We start from the raw sequence: 7,464 nt of genomic DNA on the forward strand, positions 1-7,464 counted from the left end.
AATTTCGCTAGAGAGACTTGCCCGCCAATAAGGAGAAAGGAGAGCCAGAAGCATTATTGTATGCGAGCAGCGGGTCATGGTACCGGGTTGCTCAGCTAGGTTTGATGTGGGGGCTATAAAAGGGCCCCATGGGGCAAAAATATATATATTTTTTTCGTTTTGCGCGGGGGGAGCGCCCGGTACGCGCACCGGGGAGCGGACTGGGGAGCGTACCGGGGAGCGTACCATGTGGAAAAAAGAATGACAGACTTTTCAAAAATTGTATGTTTATTAATTGTTCTTTTTGTTGTTTTTTTTTTTATTAAGTACCAACATGTAGGTACCAATGCAGAGTCTAAAATTTAATATACACCGTCTCCTTTGTAGATATCTTGCAAGTTGTTACAGAAGTTATTGTGGTATATGGAATTCATACCATTGTCTGTCAGGAAAGCAGAAACAACATGGAGGCAGGAGATGGGAAAGAGATGTTAAATACACATTGGAGATAATATAGTGGGAGAAAGGAAGTAACTATGAGCAAACTTACTATGTAACACAAAAAAGTTGCATAGTATACTATAAGTCTCACTTTATATTATAAACATTTTGGAACTACTTGATGAATTACATATAAAAATGAATAATGTCTCGAACAACTTTTGATTATTAAATATAAATTTATTCTTCTGTTTCTTTTTCATAATTTAATAAAACTTCTGACAATATATTGTCTGGAATGTCCTCATTTTCATTCTGTGATTCCATTGATTCCACACACTGAACTAATTCATGGTCCAGAGACTCATCCATAAAATCAAAGTTATAATTTTCAGCAATTTTTTCTTCAGGGTTGTTGTCCAAAACAATTTCAAAAGAAATATTCTGTTCTCCTTCCATTTTGTTGCTGTAAATTGCATAAAAAATAAATATATCAGTAGAGATAGGGCACTGTTGGGTTTAAGTTCAGACAGGTAGTTTGGATTTTTTAACAGTGAAGTTATCTTTGGGCAGTGTATGGTATCAGGCTGGAATTATAAATATAAAAAAGTGTATATGATAAAGCCTAAGTAAATTTATAATTATACAAGAGAAGCCTAACTCAATCCATAACTATAACAGAGAAGCCTATCTCAATCTATAACTATTACAGAGGGATAGTATATAACTATCAGAATATTTTTTCTCAAATTAACTTAAAGTGCACAACATACTTCACTTTCCAAAATAACAACTTACCTTTGAGAAAGCAGTTGAAGTTCTCAGTGTAATTCTTTTTCAAATGTACTTCAGGAAGTAGTAGTCAAAATGGCTGTGTTTCCCTCTCTTTTTTTATATATATTCATGTACATAACCAATCAAATGTCAGGAAATAATCGTAGAAAATGAAAGAAACTTTTTAATTGGTTGTAAATTCTAACACTTCATATGTGTTTTTGTCATGTAATTTACCTCAGGATATTTAGACAGGCCTACAGCCGGGAAGCGTACCGGGGAGAGTACTTTGGTGAAAAATAGTGAAAAAAGTTAGAAAAAGAAAATCATTATGAGTGATCAGAGGTAGGGTAGCCCTGAAAAGAGATTTTGGGTTCTGTGGCTGATTTAAGTACCTACAAGTAGGTTCCAATGTACAGTCTTAAATTCAGGAGGAATATTCTATTCCCCTCATCTGAGAAGTGCACACCATCTCCTCTGTAGATGTCTTGCATGTTGTAATGCAAGTTATTATTGTATATTGAACCCATTCCACAGTCTCTCATGTAAGCAGAAAGAGATTTATTCACATGTTTCCGTGCTTTCTCAAATTGTGGACAAAATTGGTTGGACCAGTTCCATTTCTTTCTTTGGCATATATTGGAATATACCAAGGCAGTTTGTGGAAAAAGTGTCATCAATTGATCAAAGGTGTCCTTTAAAAGCATTTCCAGACCTACCCCAGTTAAAGTGCCCAAGTCATTTCCTCCACAGTACACTATTAAGAGGTCAGGGTTTGGCAGATGCAAAAAGGTTTTCACCAATGGTATCAATTGGTGACATCACAATCCTCTCTGGCCAATCCATTTGATTTCCACATTTGATAAATCAAGGTTGTGAAAATTTGTGCTAGCTGCATACCTTTGAGCCCAGTGGATGTAGCTATGTCCAATAATCCACACAGAATACATGATGAGAGAAGGTTCTGGTGCAGTCAGATGAAGTGTGGGAATGAAATGGCAGTTGGAACAGTAGGAGTTTACAAAAAAATAATTGTGGAGTTTCTCTGCTCTTGAATCACAAGCAATGATTGGTGGATTCATATAGTTGAAAACTGAAAGTTAGGGTGCATGGTTGTGTTGTGTGAAAGAAGCAATTTGAATGGTTAAGAAAAAGTTACTAAAATAAATCATGCCCTGGATAAGCTGGTGTATTGAGAGTTCAAACATCCTTGCTGACTTAATTTGCAACATTGTAGAATAAACTTTTGAACCTAAGAGTTCAGTTAGGAGGGAGTTGCTATGGTAACAGATAGAAAGGTCTGAGAGGGGGTAGGGTGTTGGTTTGAAAAAAGTGAGGGAAGAGTTTGATTGGTTGAAATGAGGCATATGTGTGTAGAATTAGAGGTTTTCTCTGCCAGTCTTGGTTTTAGTGTATTGAGTGCACACCTTTTGCTCTGCTAAAGAACAATTGGTGTGTGTGTCTGACACTGTTCTTAATCTCCCAAAGCATTTGTAAAGGTAAGTAATGATTCATTTAATTTAGATAGAGACTTATTTGCTCTATGGAGAAGATTTGGAAGCAGATAGTGAAGTTTCAGCAGTACTTTAAAAAATATATTATATTAATATACAATATAGGATTCATTTTTAGGAAAAAATACATATCTAAGCTATAGACATTTGCTAATAAATAACCTTAGAAATTCACTAAAAAACACATAGGTATGAGGCCCTATGTAAAGTTAGGAATTAGCAGTTAAAAAACCTATGAAATTCACAGAAAAAAACATAGGTTTCACACCAGTTATAGTTAGGAATTAGCATTTAAAAAACCTATGAAATTCACTGAAAAAAACATAGGTTTCACACCAGTTATAGTTAGGAATTAGCATTTAAAAAACCTATTAAATTCACTGAAAAAACCATAGGTTTCACACCAGTTATAGTTACCTGGAAATTTTACTGACATAAAACCATTGAAATTCCCACGTTATAGTTAGTTAGACTCACTATAACTTGCGCGTGTAATGCACTGCTGATGACATCACATATTCCATCACTCATGACATGGTCAGTGACATCACTCATGACATCACTGATGACACCATCCTTGTGACAGAGTGACTGATCTCCTTTCACTGTAAAGTAACCCTTGAAACACATATTCAAAAATAGAAACTAACATTTTCAAAAAAGTGGAGATACCTATACCAGTTACAACAACCAATTCAGTAATTCCACCATTTATATACACATCCACTCATTCACCAACAGTTCTATATAGTCATTCATACATATACTCACTCATCATATTTAGTGAGACACCTATACATCCGTTAACACACGGACAGTCTTCCAAAAGTTGCTCACACACATACTCACACATGCAAATAAACTATTGAACATCCATTTTTTTGCATATACAGCTATACACACACTACCACCTTACTTCTAAGGAAACTTACACATACTTACTCTCTTAAACAATCACTTATAGAAACACATACTTATTAAAACAAGAACTCTTTCAATCTCTCACTCTCACATATACTCACTTATATACATCAATACTCACATATACTAGATTAAAATATATGTAGTTACTGATAAAGACACTAGTAAGACAGTCATTCACTTACTAACACATACATATACACACTCATTCACCCATACAGTCCGGCACATATGCTGTCTTCAAAACACATACTAACAGTAAGTCAGTCATTGATGCATCTATGTGCTAAGTAACACCCCCACCAAATCAAACAGACAATTATAAAGATACTAAAAAAAAATATAATAACCCATATACACACACATGTAGCTACTCACCATGAGTGATGTCACTGACCATGTCATGAGTGATGTAATATGTGATGTCATCAGCAGTGCATTACACGCGCAAGTTATAGTGAGTCCAACTAACTATAACGTGGGAATTTCATCTTCATAATTTTTTATTGGACTTCAAAGATAGGCAATTTCATAGGTTACAAAACAATATAATAAATATAAATCAGTATGTGACAAATTATATACACCTGTAATATATTAAGGAAGAGGAAAAAAGGAGGGAAAGGGGAAAAAGGAGAAGGGAAAAAGCTATATATAGGGAGGGAAAGAAAAGAGAATTCGAATTTCAGGAATCGCAAAGAAAGGGAGTCCACACCTGCTGGAATATTTGTTCCTGGTCTTGTATCCTATAAATTACCTTTTCATAGGATGCTGTCTGTATCATCGCAAACATCCAGTCCACTTTGGAGGGAGGGCTAGGTGATTGCCACAGCCTTATTTTTTTTTTAAAATCTGTTTATTAGCATAGTTTGAGAGCAGTAACAGCATACAATTTCATATATACAAGTTCAGTGTTAATCTCGGTGTTACATGTATGCGTTCGCTCGGAGCATATATAGAAACATAGTGAATTCGATTTTTCATTTTGTCGATGAACCAGAACAAACTAACAAACCCCGTTCACATCCGATCCCTCCCGCCACCCCTATGAAATCCCACCCGTCACTCTCTACGCTGGCACATGATTGAAATATCGACATGTGGGTCACACTCATTGCATTGATACATAGTGAAGGTTAACACACAGGTAGGGTGGGTAATGTGATCGATGGGTCGGGGCTACCCTTATCCCATCGCAGTGCACCGCAGGCAGTGGCCATGTCAGTGTGTGGGGGAGTGAGTCGGGGCATAGCAGCACCCCGAGTGGCTATTCACTAATATCCTCTTCATCTTCGTCATTGCCAGTCTCAAAGACCCCCAAAGTGTCAAACCATTCCAGTGAGATTGGTGTTTTGCGGAGGCTCCTACTCTCCTCCCTTTGTAGTGCCTCGCCCTCAGCCTTACCCCAGCGCACTACTTCCGCCCGCCACAGGTCGGGGTTGGGCGGTTTAGATGATTTCCATCGCATCGTGATGGCACGCTTCGCCAGCAACAGGGCCAGATCTGAGAAGCGCGCCGCCACGGTTCTGGTGCGGGTTGATGGCCCCAGGCCTAGGAGGGTATGCTCCAGTGTAGGTGATCGGGGCAGTGAACCAGCCTTCTCGAGTGAGTCATGGACAGTGTTCCAGAAATACCCCAATTTGGGGCATTGCCACAGCATATGTACCAGCGATGCGTCGTCTGCATCGCACCGGGGGCAGTTGCTCTTGGATGCAGGGAACATCACATGTAGGCGGTGCGGTGTCAGGTAGGCTCTATGTAGTAACATCAGTTGGATGAACTTGTATTTGGGGTTTCTAGCTACCTTCCTGGGGAACTGAAGCATGCGTTCCCACTCCCTGTCTTGCAGTGGCCTTCCAATATCTACTTCCCATGTCGCCCGTAGTGGTGACAGTGTAAGTGCCCTCCCCGATTTAATGCTAGTCGTGAGCCACTTGGTCAGATGGCCGCCCGTTCCCATGAGGTAGAGCATTGTGACGAGAGGGTTCGTAACAGGTTCCCGCCCTTCAGGCGACCATTTGCGTGAGATATAGTGTCGGAGTCCGGCGTGTAGGAGAAAGGAGCCGCTGGGGATGCCCTGCGTGTTGCTGAAGTCTGCGAAAGATAATAAGTGTCCCTCCGCAAACAGGTCACCCACGTGCGTCACACCTGCGTCATGCCAGGGCTCTAGTAGGGTGGCCGTGAGTGTGCCTGAGCCTAGTGGTATGCCCAAGAGTGGAATCGTGGGGGCATAAGGTGTCCCGGGGGACGTGTATTTCAATGCCCTCCGCCAGTATGTGATCGCCAGCTTGAGAAGTGGCGGGGCGTTTCTAGGTAGATCCGAGCCAGGTAGGAGCAAGATGTGCACTCTCCCCTTGGCATGGTCGTCCTTTGATATATTAATCTCATGAAGATTGCGGCCTGCCACCCAGTAAGCTAGCCATTGTAGCTGACATGCATAATTATAAGCCCTGAAGTCCGGTAAGCCCATGCCTCCGGAGTTGGAGGGGAGCTGCAACTTGGCCAGACCTATGCGCCTGCGGCCATGTCCCCACACAAGTTCGGTGAGTAGGGAGTCGAGGGTCTTAAATGTCGCCGCTGGGATCTGGAACGGCAGATTGGTAAAGTAGTAGATAAGACGGGGGAGCATCACCATCTTGGATATTGCCACTCTGCCGGGTATGGAGAGCGGCAATGTTAGCCAAAACTGAATTTGTGACTTCAGCGTTCTAATGGTCCTCCCCAGGTTGCCGTCTATCATCATGCTCGCCTCTCTGCATATCTGTATCCCAAGGTATCGGAAGGTGGTGTCCGCCATCTGGAATTCATGAGGGGCAAAAGGCAGGGGGGCCGACTCGCCTGCAGCTGCAAAGGTGAACCCGTAGGACTTAGACTCGCTGATGGTGAGGCCAGAGATTTCTCTAAAATCCTCAAAAACCTGGGAAACTGGGCTCAGATCACCCCTCAGGTCGCGGAGATATAATATGATATCATCCGCGTACGTGCCATAACGGGGGGTCATCAGCCTAAGTCTACAGAGCAATGGCTCGAGGGCGAGGACGAAGAGGAGTGGGGAGAGCGGGCAGCCCTGCCTGGTGCCTCTGGCAATGGCCATGGGATCTGAGATTTGATTGGAGGTGTGCACCCTGGCCGTGGGGATGGTGTATAGTAATCTGACCCAAGCGAGGAATTCGGGCGGTATCCCGAATTTCGACAGGGTGGCAAACATATAGTCCCACCTTAAGGAATCAAAAGCCTGTTTTAAGTCCAGTGTAATGCATCCTTCGGAGCCCGTATCCACATTGTCTCCGAGCATGAGCTGGGCCAAGCGCCTAAGGTTCATGGCCGTGTTCCGGCCCGTTACAAAACCGCATTGATCCGGGTGGACCAGCTGTGGTACGTATTGCCCGAGCCTCGACGCCAGCACCTTGCTCAATATTTTAGAATCAGTGTTGAGAAGGGACAGAGGTCTGTAATCGGCCATCTGCAGACCATCTTTGGCCGGTTTCAAGGGGGACGTGATCAGTGCTTGCATGGACGATTGCGGTAGAGAGGTTGTACGTAGGGCTTCCAGGTAAACAGTGTGTAGCCGTGGGGCCAGGAGGTCAATGTATGTGGTGTAGAATTCTGCCGGCAGGCCATCCGTTCCAGGGGCCTTACCCTTCGGAAGGGCTCTTATCGCCTGTCTGATTTCCGCCACTGAAATAGTGCGCTTCAAGTCTTTGTGTTGAGCAGCAGTAAGTTGCGGGAGTTCCAGACCCTCCAAGAAGGCCACAAGTGCGGGTTCTGACAGGGGCTGTGGGGGACCATACAGCGTGGTGTAATAGTCCTTAAACGCCGTATTGATCCCTATTTG

The sequence above is a fragment of the Lissotriton vulgaris genome, chromosome 7 (assembly GCF_964263255.1).
Source record: "Lissotriton vulgaris chromosome 7, aLisVul1.2, whole genome shotgun sequence".
In the NCBI taxonomy this organism is placed as follows: Eukaryota; Metazoa; Chordata; class Amphibia; order Caudata; family Salamandridae; genus Lissotriton; species Lissotriton vulgaris.